General features: G+C 43.0%; 1 protein-coding gene across 1 annotated transcript in view; it reads left to right on the top strand.

The window, feature by feature from the left end:
* Window positions 1–20,758, top strand: part of tbcd (tubulin folding cofactor D) — a 270,699-nt gene that overhangs the window by 228,488 nt on the left and 21,453 nt on the right. The gene's annotated exons all lie outside the window — the stretch shown is intronic.

The following is a 20,758-nucleotide window of genomic DNA, read 5'->3' as shown; positions in this document are numbered from 1 at the left end:
CTTCTCAGAATGTTATCCCCTGAAACTATGCTCCATACGTTTGCTTTGTGTTGACTTGCCTATGTGCTGAAAATAACAGGTCATTTTCAGACATAACTAGATCTTCCTCTCAGTGAAGAAAACTATAACCTTGAATTTTAGAAATATTCTTTATTGATTTGGCATGAATTGTTCTATTGCTCTGAAGAGTTCTACTTAATAACCTTAGCTTTGGTGATGAAAGTACTAACAGTCGAACGCGGTAATCACGAGTCAAGTGATACCATTAAAGAAGCCACAGATACTAAGGAGAAAGCTGAAATGGGCAATGTACAGAACGATATCTGTCAGAAAGTGAAACCCTTGTGTGCTTCATAGAAACATAGAAAACAGGAGCAGGAGTAGGTCATTTGACCCTTCAAGCCTGCTCCCCCATTCAATATGATCATGGCCGACCCCTTACCTCAACGCTGTACTCCCGCACTCTCCCCATTCCCCTTGACGCTTTTAGAGTCCCGAAATCTATTTCCTCCTTAAATATATTCAGTGACTTGGCCTCCACAGTCTCCTGTGGTAGAGAATTCCACAAGTTAACCACCCTCTGACTGAAGAAATTTTTCCTCATCTCAGTCCTAAATGGTCTACCCTGTACCCTGAGACTGTGACCCTTTGTTCTAGACGCCCCTGTCGGAAGAAATATCATCCCTGTATCCAGTCTGTCCACCACTGTAGGAATTTCATATGTTTTAATGAGATCTCCTCTCATTCTTCTAAACTCCAGTGAATACAGGCCTAGTCGGCTCAATCTCTCCTCATACGACAATCCTGCCATCCCAGGAATCAGTCTGGTGAACCTTCGCTGCACTCCCTCTATGGCAAGTATAACCTTTCTTAGGTAAGGAGACCAAAACTGCACAAACTACTCCAGGCGTGGTCTCATCAAGGCCCTGTACAGTTGCAGTAAGATATCGTTGCACCTGTACTCAAGCCCCCTCACAATGAAGACAAATGTACCATTTGCCTTCTTAACTGCCTGCTGCACCTGCATGCTTGTTTTCAGTGATTGATGTACAAGGACACTCAGGTACACCAACATTTCCCAATCTATCGCCATTTAAATAATACTCTGCCATTCTGTTTTTCCTGCCAAAGTGGATAACTTCACACTTATCCATGTTGTACTGCATCTGCCATGTATTTGCCCACTCACTCAGCTTGTCTAAATCGCCTTGAAGCCTCTTAACACCCTCCTCACCACTCACATTCCCTCCAAGTCTTGTGTCGTTGACAAACTTGGACAATATTACATTTGGTTCCCTCATCCAAATCATTGATATATATTGTGAATAGCTGGGGCACAAGCACTGATTCCTGTGGTACCCCACTAGTCACCGCCTGCCACTCTGAAAAAGACCCATTTATTCCTACTCTCTGTTCCCTGTCTGCTAACCAATTCTCAATCCATGCCAATATATTCCCTCCAACCCCATGTGCATTAATTTTATACACTAACCTCTTATGTGGGACCTCATTAAAAGCTTTATGAAAACCCAAATACACCACATCCACTGGTTCTCCCTTATCTATTCTACTAGCTACGTCCTCAAAAAACTCCAGCAGGTTTGTCAAACATGATTTCCCTTTCATAAATCCGTGTTGAATTTGTTTAACTCCACTGATATTTTCTAAGTGGTCCTGTTATCACATCCTTTATAATAGACTCTAGCATTTTCCCTACCAAGGATGTTAGGCTAACAGGTCTGTAATTCACTGTTTTCTCCCTCCCTCTTTTTTTAAATAGTGAGGTTACATTTGTCACCCTCCAATCTGCTGGGACTGTTCCAGAATCTACCGAATTTTGGAAGATGATAACCAGCACACCCACTATTTCCGTGGCCACCTCCTCTAGTACCCTGGGATGTAGATTATCGGGCCCGGGGGATTTATCGACTTTCAGTCCCATTAATTTCTCCAGCACTATTATTTTAGTAATACTAATTTCCTTCAATTCCGCCTTCTCGCTAGACCCTTGGTTCCCTAGTATTTCTGGGAAGTTACTTGTGTCTTCCTCTGTGAAGACAGAACTAAAGTAGTTCTTTAATTGCTCTGCCATCTCCTTGTTCTCTTTTATAAATTCTCCTATTTCAGACTGTAAGGGACCTACATTTGTCTTCAGTAATCTTTTTCTTTTTGCATACTTATTGAAGCTTATACAGTTTGTTTTTATGTTCCTTGCAAGTTTACTCTCACAATCTCTTTGTCCTCCTTTGCTGAATTCTAAAGTGCTCCCAATCCTCAGGCTTGCTATTTTTTCTAGCAACTTTATATGACTCCTCTTTGGATCTAATACTATTCTTTGTTAGCCATTGTTGGGTTGCTTTTTCTGTTGTGTTTTTGCGCCAGAAAGGAATGTATAATTGTTGCAATGTATACATTCGTTCCTCAAGTATTAGCCATTGTCTACCCACTGTGATGCCTTTTAATGAAGTTCCCCAATCTACCTTAGCCAACTTACGCCTCATACCTTTGTAGTTTCCTTTGTTAAGCTTTAGGACCCTATTTTTAGATCGGACGACTTCACTTTCCATCCAAACGAAGAATTATATCATGTTATGGTCACTGTTCCCTAAAGGGCCCCGCACAGCAAGATTATTAATTAAACCCTTCCCATTGCACAATACCAAATCTAGGATTGCCTGTTCCCTAATCAGTTCCTCGACTAATGAAATATGAAAGGATTCCTCAATATGTTATTCCAGTCTGGCCATTTGTGTGTGTGTGCATTTGTTTCAACAAGTTTGTTTAAGGCCTTGTTACAGAATGTAAAACAAATTATTTAGAATACAAATAAACTTTATTTTATGTAAAAGGAAGTTAGTAGCAGTGCATGCAGCTGACACTGTTATACCATTAACTGAGCTCATAGGAGAGATTTTCCTGGGAGTGTGCTGGCTTACCTTGGCAGCAGCTATTGGAAAATTAAGCAAGTTTCTACAAAAAAAATGCCTATTTTTTTCCCTCTTAGGCAAATGGAAGAGCAGTTATTTAGGTTCATTTACAGGCATGTGTTCCAACCCACACAGTTTCCCATTAATCACTAGGGCCAGGTGATCCAGCACATCTGAGTCTGAGTATGTTGGCCATCACTGTGGAAGGTACAGTAGTTAACTTTAATGGGTAGCTGAATGAACATTGAAAGATTCATGGAAAGTTCCATGGACAAAGAATTGGACGCAGTATTAGTGGAGAAACATTGGAAACGTGAATAAGGGAACCAACTGGAAAATGTATTGGTTTAGTTTTCTATAATTATAATTAGTTTTTAGTACGATGCAGTTCTGTAAGTTTTATGCATTGAATACTGATGATATCAGAAAGCGGTCATGTAAATGAGCTAAATGAATATAAATTGTCGAATTTATGCAGTCACTTTAGATGATTGCTTGGGGTAACAATACTGTCAGTGTGATTCAGCCTCTCACTGTAGGATTCCCAATTTCACCAAGCTGGTTGAATAATTATGTGCTCATCACTTACTGTCTGGCAAAAAAAAGGGCACATTAGTGTTCATTGTAATCTTTGTAACTTTGATTTTTAAAACTAAGACCCCTCCTTTAACACTCTGGATAACATGAAGTTCAAAGAATCGGTTATATGCGTTTATCACCTTGTGGACGCTAGTGAAAAGCTCTGCAGTGGCATGCAGGCTTTGTCTCTGTACTGACCAGGATTATATTTAAGGTATGGCATTTTTGGGATGTGTGTTGTAAAAGGCAGTTACCTCCTTACAGAATATCCCCGTGACTGCAAACTGAATTTACTCAAACAGTGGCAAACAATACCTTATTTCTCGGTAATTTTAAGATATTCCATGTATTTTCAGGGTAGAACAATAAGACAATTTGTTTTGAGCATTGCATTGTGAGCATTAGCTGTCATGAAATGCTTGATATTACTGGACAAGCAATCTTCTCAGACTGTCGCTTACCCCCACCATTTTTGGGGGTAAATTTTTAATGCCATACTAATACTGTTAAACATATTTTCATTAGTTGATGAGGTATAATCATATCCTATTGGCATTTGTAGGACCATGGCCATATATTATATACATAATATATATAAAAGATTGTCAAATATAATGATAGAGAATGGCATAAACAATAATCCAAAATGCATCACATGTAGGAGTATGGGAAACAAACAAGGGGAGATTAGGAAGGATACACAAAAGCTTGATCAAGAATTGGATTTTTGAAGGTTTTTATAAAAGAGAGAAACAGAGAAATTTAGGAAAGGAATTCCATAGAGGAAGCTGTAAGTTACTGAAAATTCTGCTACCAATAGTGGGTGAAGGGAGAGAAGATTCAAAGGAGCAGAATAGCTTGGTGGATGTTATATGGTTGAAGGAGTCTGTAGAGAATGGGTGTGGTGATACTTTGGAAAGATTTACAAACGAGGAAAAAGATTATACATTTACTATGAACTGGAGAACCAATTTAGGTAATTGAAGGCAAGATACATGCAACAGTTGTAGATAAGTTGAAGGGTGAGGATGGGAGGTCAGTAAAGAGTGTTAGAGGAGTCAGCAGGTCTGGCAGCATCTTTGGAGAAAGAAACAGAGTTAACGTTTCGAGTCCAACGTTACTCTTCTTCTGAACTGTTCCGAAGGAGTCATATTGGACTTGAAACGTTAACTCTGTTTCCCGCTCCGCAGTTGCTGCCAGGCCTGCCGAGTTTTTCCAGCACTTCCTGTTTTTATTTGAGATTTCCAGGATCCACAGCATTTTGCTTTTATGTTTAGAGTGGTCATACACATATAAGTATGACAGTACAGTGTATGTTTAAAAAGGGGATGTTTTGATAAATTTAGACTGTCTAACTTAGTTGCATGCAGCCTAATTACTGGATCCCAAATTAACTCTTTAAACTGTTTTAGTTCAACAGAGATATAACCATCAGACAAAGACTCAGACACTGAATTAGCAAATAATAGCACAGTTTATTGAATGAAGGATACAATAAAATTACAAAACACATATCAATCGACTAAAGGACCAGAAGAACAAAAAGGTATACTTATCAATAATACACTATAGACTTCAAATGGATGGGCAGTCAAGAAGAAGCAGAAAATGACTTCAAACCTTCTTGCTGACAGGAATTTTGCCTGTGTCTCGGAAGGAATCTGCACTATCCGGGGTCTATGCCAACAGGAATTCTGCCTCTGTCCCTGGGCCCAATGCTACACTATCCATTCTCACACTGAAAAAACACAATACAACTGGTTTACCTTCACTTGGGAAACATTTTGTTTGTGTTTGCTGAAACCCTCTTTTATATCTAAATCTTGCATCACCCTACCTTGACCCAAAGTTGTTGTTATTAGCCAATCGGTCAATAATGTTTTAAGGGTTAATTTAATTGGATCTATCCATCTGCACACATTGCCTTAAACATAAGACAATGGATTATTATAATATGTGTTCCTTACCTCAATACTGCATAAGTGCCTTCTTCATTAGGCCCTGTACTAGACTGGTCAAGGACAGTGTGTTCTAATAGGGGCGTCTACAGGATAGTGTAGGCTCCTTTCTCACAACATGCTGTCACAGCAAGTTTAAGCCTCAGACTTCGATTGTAACATAGGAATGTGAGTAGAAAAATACAGAAATAGATATAATCTGACTTTCATTAACTACCTGATTATTAATAACTTATCCTTCAGTTACGGAGTAATTGAAATACTTCTAATAATCCTCTATTATTGTTCGGTTGCTACAATGCTAGCGGTTAGTGTGCTAAAATGTTGTGTAGTTTGGCAGTAGGTGTTCAAATCACAAAATGGCTTCTTTTTAGATAAGAGCCCATAACTTCTGCGCTCCCCAGAGTCGGATTTGGGGGGGTACCCCAAAGATGCACTGGGGAATCCTTCTGGCAGGTTCCCAGGCAAGGGTTTACACGGCAATTGCCCATAAGTGCTAACTTCCTCTGGACAATTGCGCTGCGCTAGGAACCATCTGAAAATGCGATTTAAATCGCAAATTTTGATGGTTCCGCCGGGGTTATACCAATAGTTACCCAGAAAATGTTAGAAGAATTAAAACCTCCTTTTAACTTCTAGGTAACTATTGTAAAGACCTAGACCGACCCCACCTCCAAACCACCCCCCACCCGACCTTGGAGTTCCGGACACCCCAACCTCGGGACACCTACCCCCGCCACCCCGTCCCGACCTGACCTTGGAACACCCCACGACATTCCACTAACCCAACCCCTCAGGACATATTCCCCCAACCCCCTGCCCCGACCTGACCTGACCTTGGGACAACCCGCGACAGCCCCCACCACACCCACTCCCCAACCCGACCCCTCAGGACACATCCATCCCCCGCCCCCCACTGACCTGACCTCGGGGCACCACCAAACCTCCCCTTCCCCACCTCTCGACCCACCCTCGGGGCACCCACCACCCACCCCCAATCCGACGTCGGAACGCCACCACACACCCATGCCCCCCCCCCCCCCCCGCAACAATCCTATCTACTTACCTTAGACACTTACCTGCTCCCTGGCCCTTAAAACTTACCTGCCTTATGGCACCTCGTGCTGTAACAAAGGGGGCGTGGCCTCCTCGAATGCGCTGGATCCATACTTCACTGGGGCCTGCGAGGAGTCTTTCGATGCAGGCGCCGAGCAGCTCCGGCAATCGGAAGTGGCAGCGCAATTCTGAATACCAGGTAAGTGTGCATTTATTTCTTCTAATTTCTAAATTCAAGGTGTGAGTACAAAAATGGCCGCTTGACTTTGACAGCCTATTGCGGGATGCATGTTTGTAAAAAGCCTTTAAAAATTGTCAAGTTAAACAGACAAACTAAATCCAAATAAATATAAAACCTAGGCCAGTTTACAACAGAGGGGCTGAGGCAGTCACAGAGCTGAGCAACGTTTTGAAATGAAAATAAGTGTTCTACGCAATGGAGAAGTTAAAATACCTCTGCTATTAATATATGGCTTCTGGTCCCAAAATATAACATTTTTTTACCAGTTTTTGGTAGGAGTATATCTCTTGTTTCCATTCCTACCTTTCTTCCTGCCATTCTGTGCTGGGCGGAAGACTTTCTATTTTTTAGGCAGGCTTAATCCTGTCATTTTCATTTCTCTTTGACATGGGGCACTCCTTTAATGTAAAATACTACAACCAACTCAGCAAAACTGGTGAAAGTCCCTTGAGGAATATAGGCAAGTTCAAATAAGAAGCAAGGCAGAAAACCCAGTTCTGTAACACTAGAACTTCTGAGCTGCCTAGTTATTGGCATCCTTTAATTTAGTTTTTAGCAGACATATCTGGAATAATGGCTACCATTATAGTAGTCTTACATTTATTTGGCAAGCACATTGTGGTTTGGCTCATAGGTATCAGTGATGTTGGCACGATTTGCTGTGTACAATCAAACTGAATTCAGATAATGGGAATCATTCACGGTTGAAGAAGGAAGATAAAATCCCCAAACGCAAACAAAAATAGTCAATCATTTTATTTTACCAGCAGTCCTGGTTGTAATACAGTTAATAATTCTCTGACCTTACTGGTGGTGTCATCAAGACTAGCTAAGAGTTGTTAGAGGACTATTTATCCTTGGCAAGTGACTCCATTTCTCTTCGCACTTATGTTTCTTACTCTGCTGCAGTCACCCACTTGTGTTACATGGGCCTGAGGGCTACGTCTGCCACTCAACTTGGGGAAATTGTTTGGTGTAATTCTATGAAATGTTTAATTTCTCAGTGCTGGTCAGTGTCCTGTTTACAATTTTTTTGGCAGGTAAATGGCTCATGCAGTTCTATAATGCTTAATAGTGGGTGCAATGACAAAAAGTTTTTACTTATCTAATTCTGAATATTTTTATTGAAATTATGCCGCCTGTTTTCTTGGGTATTTTAGAAGCATATGTTGGCACCTTGCTAAACATTAAAAAACTGTCCTACATTGGAGCCTAAGTTATTATATTTTTTGGCATTTTATTTCAGAACTTAGAATTGCCTTGATATAGGGCCCTGCTTCATTTGTAAATGTTACTGACTATAAGAGGGGCTTGGTTGGTTTTTTAAAAGCGTACATACAAACATACGAACAAGGAGCAAGAGTAGGCCATTCGGCCCCTCAAGCCTGCTTCACCATTTAATAAGATCATGGCTGATCTGATAGTAACCTCAAATCCGCCTACCCCCGATAACCTATCACCCCCTTGCTTACCAAGAATGTATCCACCTCTGCCTTAAAAATATTCAAAGACTCTGCTTCTACGGCCTTTTCAGGAAGAGAGTTCCAAAGACTCGCGACCCTCTGAGAGAAAAAATTTCACCTCATCTCTATTTTAAATGGGTGACCCCTATTTCTAGATTCTCCCATGAGAGGAAACATCCTCTTCATATCTACCCTGTCCCCTCAGGATCTTATATGTTTCAATCAAATTGCTTCTTACTCTTCTAAACTCCAACAGACACAAGCCTAGCCTGACCAACGTTTCCTCATAAGACAACCTACCCATTCCAAGTATTAGTCTGGTAAACCTTGTCTGAACTGCTTCCAATGCATTTACATCCTTCCTTAAATATGGTAACCAATATTGTACACAGTACTCCAGAGGTGGTCTTACTCGTGCTCTGTAAAACTAAAGCATAACCTCCCTACTTTTGTATTCAACTCCCCTCACATTAAATGATAATATTCTTTTAGCTTTCCTAATTACTTGCTGTGCCTGCACATTAGCCTTTTACGATTCATGCACTAAGACACCTAAAACCTTCTGCATCTCAGAGCTCTACAATCTCTCCCCATTTAGATAATGCGTCTCTCTCTTATTCTTCCTGCCAAAAGGGACAATTTCACATTTTCCCACATTATACTCCAATTATTATTGTGAAGTTTATAAGAGGTTTGTATTACAACAAATTTTAAGCTTTTAGATCTTTTTCCTAAATGTTTGTCTTCAGTTTACTGATTTTGGCCAAAGAATAAACCCAAGCTCAAATATTTCACTTGATGAATACACACAAACCCAGGGCTGAATTTCAGTCGCCCGTAGGGGTGAGTTCGAGTGTGTGCAAGCATGGAAAATCACGCATTTTAAGGCGGCACTGGTTCCTAGCGTCTCAGAGATGCAATATGGTTTTTAAAGAGAAGGCGGGGGGTGGAGCTGGCAACCTGCCTCCAATTAACTGCTTGTTGAGCTCGTTGGGAGCCGGGGGAGCAACAGCTTGGCATTTTCAACTGGAGAAGCATGGAGAAAACGGAGGGCCGTGTTAGGGCATAGCTGTCAGGAGCACAGCAGGGAGCCGTCAGGGTTAATGAATGCGGTCTGAAAAGGTTTATAAAATGTGAAATTTAAATTCATTTCCTCATGTAGTGGCACAGAGTTGCCAATTCTGGTGTTGAGATGCTTGCTTTTGTGAAGAGTGAGTGTTTGGACTCTTGAGAGGGACCATGCTTCTGTAGTGTAGTGGAATGTTTGTGCAGTGCAGTGGCCCACCTTCAACACCTCTTTGACCCTTTTGTCTCTGACATCTTTTGATTATCTGCTCACACCACACCCTCAATGTGTCTCTTCCCCCCCACCCACCTTAAACCAATTTATATTTCTCCCTTGTTGAAACTATGCTTCAGTTCTGCTGAAGGGCCATGAGGGCTCGAAACGTTGACTGATTTCTTCTCCACCGATGCTGCCAGACTTGCTGAGTTTTTCCAGGTAATTCTGTTTTTATTTTGCAGTGGTTATCACGTTCGCCTCAGTTCCCTGTTTCAAAACCGGGCAGAAACATTATCCAAGCTCTCTAATTTAGAGTGAGGAAAATTTGCGTAATTCAGGTTTGTTGTTGAATGTTCCCTGAATCTTGTATGTTACGGGCATGTTACTTTTCGGACAGGTTACACCTGAACCGGAATGGGACCAACATCCTTGTGGGGAGGTTTGCTAGTGCTGTTGGGCAGGGCTTAAACTAACTTGGCAGGGGAATGGGATCCTGAGAGGAGGTTCAGCAGGGAGAGATGCACAGCCAAAATTAGAAGACAGAGCAAGTGAGTCTGGAAGGCATAGAAATTATAGGCCAGTTAAGGCACAAGGGAGTTTGACAAGGTTGGATTATAGTTATTTTAATGCAAGGATTCTGATGAATAAGGCAGATGAGCTGAGGGCACAAATTAACACATGGAAGTATGATGTCATTGCTGTCACAGAGACATGGTTGAGAGCGGGGCAGGATTGGCAGCTCAATATTCCAGGATATAGAGTCATTAGGTGAGACAGGGAAGGAGGTAAAAGAGGAGGGGGTATCGCAATATTGATCAAGGAATCAATTACAGCAGTAAGGAGGGATGACATCTTAGAAGGCTCCTCAAATGGAGCCATATGGGTAGAACTTAAAAACAAAAAAAGAGCGATCACATTGCTGGGAGTGTACTATAGGCCCCCAAACAGTCAGAGAGAAATAGAAGAGCATATATGTAGACAAATTTCAGAGAAGTGTAAAAATAATAGGGTAGTAATAGTGAGGGATTTCAACTTCCCAAACATTAACTGGGTTAGTCATGGTGTGATAGGTTTAGAGGGAGCGGAATTCTTAAAATGCATCCAGGAGAGCTTTTTAAGCCAGTACGTAGAAGATCCGACAAGAGAGAGAGCGGTCCTGGACTTAATTTAAGGGAATGAAGCCGGGCAAGTGGCAGAGCTATCAGTGGGGGGGCATTTTGCAGATAGTGATCATAACTCTGTTAGATTCAAGGTTGTTATGGAAAAGGACAAGGATAGGCCAGAAATCAGAGTTCTAAATTGGGGAAAGGCCGATTTTAATCAGATCAGATATGATTTGGCCAGAGTGGACTGGGAGCAGCTACGTTTAGGTAAATCTGCGACAAAGCAGTGGGACTTATTCAAGAAGGAAATAGGGAGTGTACAGGGCCAACATATTCCAGTAAAGACAAAGGGTGGGACCAACAAATCTAGGGAACCCTGGATGTTGAGGGATATACAGGATTGGATAAAGAGAAAATGGGAGGCTTATGGCAGATACCAAGGGCTCAAAACAGCGGAAGCCCTAGAGGAGTATAGAATGTGTAGGGGGGGAACTTAAAAAGGAAATTAGGAGAGCAAAAAGGGGGCATGAAAAAACATTGGCAGGTAAAGTAAAGGAAAATCCAAAGTTATTTTACAGGTACATTAAGAGTAAGAGGATAACTAGGGAAAGAGTAGGGCCCATTAAGGACCATAGTGGTAATTTATGTGTGGAGCCAGAAGACGTAGGTAGGGTTCTAAATGAATACTTTGCGTCGATGTTCACGGGTGAGAGGGACGATGTGGGTATGGAAATCATGCAGAAGGACTGTGATATAATTAAAGAAATTAGCATAGAGAGGGAGGAGGTTCTAAGTGGTCTGGCAGGCTTAAAAGTAGATAAATCTCCAGGCCTGGATGAAATGTATCCCAGGCTGTTGAGTGAGGCAAGGGAGGAGATAGCAGGGGCGCTGGCAATAATTTTCAATACCTCTCTGGCCACAGGAGAGGTGCCAGAGGACTGGAGGACAGCCAATGTGGTACTGTTATTCAAGAAGGGAGGAAGGGATAACCAGGGAATTACAGGCCAGTCAGTCTAACCTCAGTGGTGGGGAAACTATTGGAAGCAATTCTGAGGGACAGAATGAATCTATACTTGGAGAGGCAGGGATTAATCAAGGACAGTCAGCATGGTTTTGTTAAGGGGAGGTCATGTCTGACCAAGTTGATTGAATTTTTCGAAGAGGTGACCAGGTGTGTAGATGAGGGCAATGCATTTGACGTAGTCTACTTGGACTTCAGCAAGGATTTTGATAAGGCCCCACATGGGTGACTGATAATGAAGGTAAGAGCCCATGGGATCCAAGGCAATTTGGCAAATTGGATCCAGAATTGGCTGAGTGGCAGGAAGCGGAGGGTGATGGTCGAGGGGTGTTTTTGTGACTGGATGCCTGTGTCCAGTGGGGTTCCACAGGGATCGGTGTTGGGTCCCTTGCTGTTTGTGGTATATATAAACGATTTAGACTTGAATGTAGGAGGGTTGATCAGTAAGTTTGCAGATGACATGAAAATTGATGGGGTGGTAAATAGCGAGGAAGATAGCCTTAGATTACAGGAGGATATAGATGGGCTGGTCAGATGGGCTGATCAGTGGCAAATGGAATTTAATCCAGATAAGTGTGAGATGATGCACTTGGGCAGGACAAACAAGGCATGGGAATACTCAATGAATGGTAGGACCCTGGGAAATACCGAGGATCAGAGGGACCTTGGTGTGCATGTCCACCAGTCTCTTAAGGTAGCGGGATAGGTAGATAAGATGGTTAAGAAAGTATATGGGATACTTGCCTTTATTAGCCGAGGCATAGAATATAAAAGCAGGGAGGTTATGCTGGAACTGTATAAAATGCTGGTTAGGCTACAGTAGAGTATTGCGTGCAGTTCTGGAATCCACATTGTAAGAAGGATGTGATTGCACTAGAGAGAGTGCAGAGGAGATTTACTAGGATGTTGCCTGGGCTGGAGAATTTTAGTTATGAGGAGAGATTGGATAGACTGGGATTATATTCCCTGGAGCAGAGGAGATCGAGGGGGGACATGATTGAGGTGAATAAAACATGAATAAAATTATAAGGGGCATAGATAGGGTAGACAGGAAGGAACTTTTCCCCTTGGTGGAAGGATCAATAACCAGGGGGCATAGATTTAAGGTAAGGGGCAGGAGGTTTAGAGGGAATGTGAGGAAGAATTTTTTCACCCAGAGGGTAGTGGAATCTGGAACTCACTGCCTGAAAGGGTGGTAAAGGCAGAAACCCTCATAACATTGAAGAAGTATTTGGATGTGCACTTGCGACGCCATGGCACACAAGGCTATAGGCCTAGTGCTGGAAAATGGGATTAGAATAGTTAGGTACTTGTTTGGCCGGTGCAGATTCAGTGGGCCGAAGGGCCTTTTTCTGTGCTGTAGTCCTCTATGACTCTATGAGGTTGCTGGCATCGCTTGGGTATCAGAGGTTGGTAGAAGAAGCCCTGATGAACCAACAAGCAGTAGGTGAGGAAGTTGAGATAAGAACAGGTTACTCTGACATTGGAGAGAGTAGAGAGGAAGAATATCAATCGATGCCTCTTCCTGGTCAGGAGAAGATCGGAGGAGCAGAACTAGGGACAGTGACAGGAAGAAGGCGCTACAATAAACAGGTGTACTGTCTAAGAGTCAGCTACCTGCAAATGAGAAAGCACCTGGGGGACTGCACTTTTTCAGCCAATTGGTCTCTGCCATTTGTGCTCTGGTCCACAATGACCTGAGGCCCCTCAGTACCCATGGAAGACCCCTACCTGCAGCCGTCAAGGTCACTGTGGTGCTGAATTTTTGTGCACCTGGCTTATTGCAGGGGTCAGCTGCAGATCTCAGGCAGCAGCTCAACATGTCATCAGGCAGGTCATGGATGCCCTGTGTCAGAGGTCAGGGTACTACATCCATTTTGAGTCAGATGGGCCAGCATAGGCACAGAGAGCATTGGGGTTTCCCTCAGGTCAAAGGGGTCAGTGATTGTACCCACGTGGCCATTGAGGCACCAGCAGATTAATCGGCCAAATTCCTAAACAGAAAAATTTTGCGCTCAATGAATGTCCAGCTTGTCTGTGGCCACAGGAAGCGAATCTTGCAGGTGTGTGCTTGGTTCCCAGGTAGTTGTCATGATATCTTTAATTCTCCGAGAGTCCCAGGTGTTGGACATCTTCAGACCAACATTCAGATTCTGTGGGTGGCTTCTGGTGGGATGCAAGGATTATCGCATGAAGAAATGGCTTCTGATACACGTCTGGTTCTTGACAATGGTTGCAGAGAGGTGCTACAACCAATGCCATCAACTAACACATACCTGCATTGAAGAGACCATTGGAGTCTTGAAGATGTGCTTTCATTGCCTTGGCCAGTCTGGCGATGTTCTCCAGTACGAGGCAGCCAGAGTGTCTCAAATTGTGGCTGCCTGCTGTGTGCTGTACACGTGACTGTACAAAGAAACTGGAGCTGGAAGAGGAGGAGACCTAGAACGCAATTCTTCCTTGGAAGAGGACGGGGAAGAGGAAGAAGAAAAGAGGGGGAGGACGAAGGGGGCCGCTCCAGAGGAGCCTGGTGTCCAGGCATGGAGGGGAAGCTGCCAAGGCTGCCCCAGTGCTCATAGCAATAGGCAAACTGGCATGGCCACAAGGGCAATGCTGATTTATCAGTATTTCACCGCAGTGGCTTTCAGCCCTATGACAGATGATTGTCACTCACTCAACTTCCATCAGCGAGAGAAATAAAAGCAGTAACAACGCACGTCTGAATAATCCCATTGCCATCCACTTTGAATGAAACTCAGATCTTCACCACGAACAATCACCCCCAACACAGACCGCCTGGAACCTAACCACCCCTGCCCTCCACTATATTGTCTTATAGACATCAAGCAATGATAACACTTAAGTCTGCTTGTCGGCGTAATCAAAAATATGATAAAGGGTACTTAGAGAAGGGGTTGAGTAATATTGAGGATCAGCATCCTCAGGAGCAGATGCAGAGCCCTGGGCATGGAGAGGAACGAAGACCAGGAAGGCAACAAAGGCCATATCCTCAATTTAGAATATATCACCAAAGATACCTAGACATGCCAGAGAATCAGTGTTGCTGAAGACAGTGTCTATCTAGGCAGATGGCAACAGATTTGTGTGCTTATTGATGAAGACCTCAGACCTCACTGCACTGCTTGCCACGCCCTGCCAGTAGCCGTTAAAGTCACTGTGACCTTGAACTTCTTCGCCTTTGGCTCATTCCAAGGATCAGCAGCAGACCTTGGTGGCATCTTTAAGCTGCAGGACATCATTGTGTCTCACAGGTCACTGATGCCCTATTTGCGAAAGATGGATAATACAAACAATTTCATACTGATGGGGCCTCGAAGGTACAAAGAGCTAAAGTGCTGAGTTCCCAAAGGTGCAGGACATCATTGATTGCATTCATGTGGCCATCAAGGCACCAAGTGAGTGACCAGCGAGATTCATCAACAGGAAAGGCTTCCTAAACCTTCAGCTGGTATGCAACAACAGCAAGAGCTTTATGCATGTGTGTGCCCGCTACCTTAGCAGCTGCCATGTCACTTTCATCCTCCAGCTGGAGCAGATTGAAGAGATAGAGAGGAACGAGGCCATGGATGGATTTGAACGAGACTTGGTGCAAGTAAGGTCACGTACATTTGAATTAGTGACCTCAGATTTACGGAGCGTAGAATGTGAGAGGCCAGCCAGGAGCGCATTGGCATTCTAGAGGTGCAAGTCTAGAGGTAGCAAAAGCATGAATGAAGGTTTCAGCAGCAGATGAGCTGAGGTAAGGGTGAAGCCAGGTGAAGTTACGGATGGAAATAGGCAGTCTAGTGATGGAGCAGATATGTGGTCAGAAGCTCAAAAGAGGACACTAAACCAGACAGTTTACAACCTTAGTCTCAGACTGTTGCTAGGGAGAAGGATGGAGCCAGTGGTTAGGAAACAGAGTTTGGAGTGGGGACTGAAGACAATGGCTTCAGTCTTCCCAATATTTAATTCAAGGAAATTTCTGCTCATTCTGGCAATTTCTGGATATTGGATAAGCAGTCTGATAATTTAGCAATAGTGCAGGATGCAAGAGAGGGATGGTGTTGAGGTAGACCTGAGTATCGTCAGCGTCCAAGTAAAAAATAATGCCATGCTTTTGGATGTTGTTGCCAAGGGTCAACATGTAGCTGAGCAAGTACTGAGGTTGTACTTGTCCCCAGTGTTGTGAAGGATAGGTCTGGCCACGTTCCAGCGTAATGTTCCAAGCAGTTGAACCATGCTGTACCACCTATCCGCCATGGTAAAGTTTATGCAGGTAAACACCTTTGACCACAAGTCCATTACTGTACGTAATGTCCTAGAAGCCCTGCGGGCAAAGGGGATGATAGATCCTGCCAAATAGTTCACTGAGTAGACTGTCAAAGTTATTTGGCAGAATGCCTCATGGACAGAACTTTCAAACAAGCACCAAGACATAGCTTGGCTGGTGGTGAGAAAGGCCCTCCCCTATGTGCCCGGAGCCTCACCCCCTCTGCACCTTGCCCTCTAGGTGGCTGTTGGTGGGAGAGAGACTGTAGTCTATCTCCTTGTAGAATGTGCCTTTGCAAAGAAGGCCTGGAGAGAGATGCAATGGTTTTTGTTGAAGTTCATCCCGAGCGGCTCTGTGACGCAGGACTCTGTGCTCCACGGGCTGTTCCCAGGGACACACGCCAAGATAAATGTCAACTGCAGCTGGAGGACCATCAACTTGGTGACAGACACCATTTGCACTGCCTGAAACGTTTTGGTCTTCCAGTGCCAAGAGCTGTACCTGACTGAGTGTTGCAGACTAGCATATTCAAGGTCCACGACTAGGTGCTGAGGGATGCACTAAAGCTTGGGGCAGCAACCACAAAGGTGTAATGGGGAAAGGCCACTGTCGAAAGCCTTTCAGCTATTCTGCACCAAGGGGCTGGAAAGTGTGTAGAACTCCTCGATCTGTAAGACTGACATTAAATGTACATTGTGAATATCAAGAGTATTGATGTTGTGTTGAGGAGCTTAGAAAGGAACATGCTGTAAAGAGAAAAGTTGAAATCTATTGTTCTTTCTATAATTTTCAGTTTGAAATGTTTTTTCCTCCGGCTGTATGCCTGACATGGAATGTATATTGTAAATATTAAGAGTATTGCAATTGTATTGAGGCATCTAAAAGTGGAACATGCTGTATGGAGACCATCTGAATTTTATTGCACTTGCTATAATTTTCAAGTCGGAATGTTTTGTAATGTACTTCTACAAATTTTATGAACGAAGTATATTTTGGGAAAAAAAAGCATGTAGATGAGCGAAAGGAGAAGACCAAAGATAGACAAAGATGGAGGTAATAGTGTGGGAGTGGGAAGAGAAGTCATTGCAAGTGATACTCTGCCTAAGATAACACAAATAATAGTGGAACCGGGTGAACTGAATGACAGTGGAGAGGTCTTGGAGCAGGATGGTATGGTCAACCGTGTCAAGGCTGTGGACAAGTCAAGAAGGATGCGGAGGGATAGTTTCTCTTTGTTACAATTACATAAGATATCTGTTGTGAATTTGATACAAACTGTTTCAGTACCGTGGTAGGTATAAGAAACGTGATTGGAGAGATTGAAACATAGAGTCCTGGGAGACATGGGCATGGATTTTGGAGGCAACAACACTTTCAAGGACTTAGGAAAAGAAAGGGAGGTTGGCGATACGGTGATAACTTGCAAGGACAGTGAGGTCAACGGTTTTCTTTTGGGGAGAGAGGTGATGATAGCAGATTTAAAGGAGAGAGGGTCAGCACTTGAAGAAAGAGAACCATTAATTATATCAGCTAACACAGAGACCAGGAGAGGAAGCTGGGTGGTCAGCAGTTTAGTGGGAATAGTGTTGAGGGATCAAGAAGTGAGTCTCAGCAACAAGTTGAGCTAAGATGGGGTGTGGAGTTAGATGGGAGAAAATTGAGACAAAGATGCAAGATTGGAGCTAAGGGGCGGAACCTTTAGAGGAAGTTTGATCCGATGAGCTTATGGAAGTGGGGGGATGTGGCAAAGACAGCTAATTAGATTGCCTCTATCTTAATGACAAAGAAGTCTATGAGCTCCTCTCAATTATTGGTGAAGGTGAGGGTGGACGAGACAGGAAAAGAGGGCTTTAAGAAAAGGATTTACATTAGTAAAAAGAAGCCAGGGATTATCTTTGTATTCCTGGATGATCCTGGAATAGTGAGAAGTTTTAACAGTCAAGAGCAGGACTCGATGGTGTTTTATGTAATCCAGCCAGATGAATGGCTAAACCGGTTGTTCGCCATTTCCTTTCACGTCTGCATTCCTGGGGCTTAAGTTGACAAAACTGATGGCCATGTCATGGAGAATGGTCAAGGTAAGAGAGAATAAAGGTTTTACTGGGGAATAGGCTATCAAAAGAGGAGGTGGGGACGCAGTTGAGAAAATGAGCAGAAATGTTGCCTTATCTGTGATTGATACAATGGTAGTAGCAAGACCATGTGAGATGGTAAGGTCAAGGGGGTAGCTGTGAATATGGGTTGGGGTGTTTACATGGAGGGAGAGATTTGGAGAGGATGCAGACAGTGAACTCTGAGTAGAGAGACAGCATGATGAGGTGGAGATTGGAATCACCCAGGATGAGAAGTCATTTGGTACAGAGACTCAGGAGGAAAGCAGTGATTTGATGAGAACATTTTTATCGTACTTGGGTGGGCAGTAGAGAACTGGATTTTGAATGAGACGTGAGAGGGGTGGAACAAGCTTGAGATGCTCAAAGGAGGACAAAGTGCAGAGGTACATAAGGTCAGGTCAAGGTGTGATTTGGCACTAAGCACTGCTATCACAACAGTCTTGACAGGGAAAGTGGTGGAAGGAATAGCCAAATGTGGTGCCTTTGTGTTGAGGAAAGAGGTCATCACTCCTCAGCCAAGCTTCCATTAAGGCCACGATGTCGAACAATCATCCGCATTAAGTTCATGGATGGCGAGAACCTTGTTCACAAGTGAACAGCCATTCTGATGGGAGATGCGTAGAGAGGCAGTGAGAGCTGCTGTGCTGGTGAAGTGCACATGGTCAGCCCGAGGGAGGGGTGAGTTGGATGAAGAGCTTTGTGTGACCGATCCCCAATGAATGTGTTGGGCAGGAATTTCGGTGCAAGAGTAGGAGTGACAACCCCAATTGCCAGCGCCGAGTACCTCGATGAGCCCTTCAGAGGATAACAAGAGAGGCACAGAGGGACAGTTTGGACATATCCACGAGGGAGTCGAGTCTGGAAAGGCGGCAAGAAAACAGTTAAACATTCACTTAAAGTGAGCCATCTAGAGTTCTCGATGAGCAACACATAAACATGTTGAGGGGAGGGGCAGCACTTTTTCGCCATCACCAAAAAATAGCAAGCTTTGAATTTGTCATGGTAGAGCATTGTTGAAATTTACTGACCTACTGTGCATTTTTAATGAGGCTTGGTTTCCATTAACATTTAGTTTGCCTATTGTTGATATAGATTGTGTGTGATGTATATTCAGTTAAATATAGCAATTTGCTTTTTCTCTTCTCCTCCATTGGGGCATACTGCCATGACAGCTTATTAACTGGCTGGAGTGCAGACATCACAGAAACAGAAGCAACCATTTTAAAGTCAATTCAAAAAACTTGCTATGAAGCAACCTTAATATTTCAGAAAGTTTAACTTTTGTTAGGGTCAAAGTAATTATCTGTTGTGCACCTATGTCATTATTGTTTTCATAACAATCTCCAGGCTCTCTCAATTTATCAACGTAATTGTATGTCCATTGTTAGGGCTTTTCGCAATGTTTTTATTCCGTATTATTTTCTTTATAAATCTTAAAATAACTTGAAAATGACTGGGGGGTACATTTTGGGAAGAAAAGACAACCATCACCCTTTCCTACATTCTGTTTTCATATTGCTGTGGTGAGATTTTAAACTAGTTATCAAACTACCATAGGCGCAGTGACATATAAACGGATGAGGGAGGTTCAGTAAGTGAGTAGCAGAAAAAATGCAGTTGATGAAAGCTCACCTTAATAATGCAAGTAGCATTTCAGACCAATGTGGAACTGGCAGACCTGAATTACACTGCCGACTCTTCATTGAGTTCTTGCCAGAGCTCTGCACATTGGCATCCAAATGATGGTTATGTCATTTATGTTAAGGGATACTGTCATCCCAGCTAGCTGCTAACATTTTAAAAAAAAACTGATGTTTCTAAATTCCCTGTTATTCCACTAGAAAAGCCACACCAAAAAATATACCAGCGATTAAGGTTTATATCAGAGCTTTCAAGTTGATTGGTGTTAATTAATGTAACAGCAATAGGATTTTTCTCAAGAGTATTCAGTGGAAGTGAGCAAATTTCCAAAGGCAGACTGGGGATCGGAAAGATTGAAGAACAAACACAGAGCAGGAATAAGTCTGCATATACCAATAGTCAGCTTTTTTAAACTGTTGGTAAGCATACATTGCAATCCATGTGTCAGTTTGTCAGTGTTTAAGACAAAAACTTTTTTTCCCTCTACTGGGATTAGAAATTGTTAATGAATTAGATCAGTTGAAGAGCATGACTGACGGCGGCCAGATCAGAACTGGCACTTTTAAATCATCGAGTGGATACGGCACAGGAGACCATTCAGCCTGTTGTGCCCATGTTGTCTTTCTGCAAGAACAACACAGCTGCATAGTCCCACTCCCCCACCCTTTCCCCATAGCCCTGCAAATTGCTGAAGGGCTACTAAAGCCAGAGCTCCTTGGATGATGAAGTAGATTGTTACATCCAATCAAATGGTAGACAGTGGAATGCCAGATGAATGAGTTAAGCGTTTACTATTATCAACAACTGTAACATCTAGCCTCATGTACATTAAGGTCTTAAGAGTCAAGTGTTTGGGTGTGACCCTTCATCAAAATTCAGTTCTAAAGCTTTCTTTTGATATTGACTAGGAAGGGTATTTGCCATGATTATAGTGTTTACTTTTTATTTTGTTTGTTAGCCTTTTCATGCTGAAAATACTGACACTGTTACTATACAGAACTTGTGTTTTGAATATAATTGTACTGCTCATTTCATGACCTCATGGCTTTCAATGGGAGAAACTGAGTGTTACTCGCATTTTGTTTTTGAGGTAAAAAGAA

This window comes from Cetorhinus maximus, chromosome 24, assembly GCF_964194155.1.
Source record: "Cetorhinus maximus chromosome 24, sCetMax3.hap1.1, whole genome shotgun sequence".
NCBI classification, from domain to species: domain Eukaryota; kingdom Metazoa; phylum Chordata; class Chondrichthyes; order Lamniformes; family Cetorhinidae; genus Cetorhinus; species Cetorhinus maximus.
The sequence above is the reverse complement of the archived record's forward strand: the minus strand, read 5'-3'. Positions and strand labels throughout refer to the sequence as shown.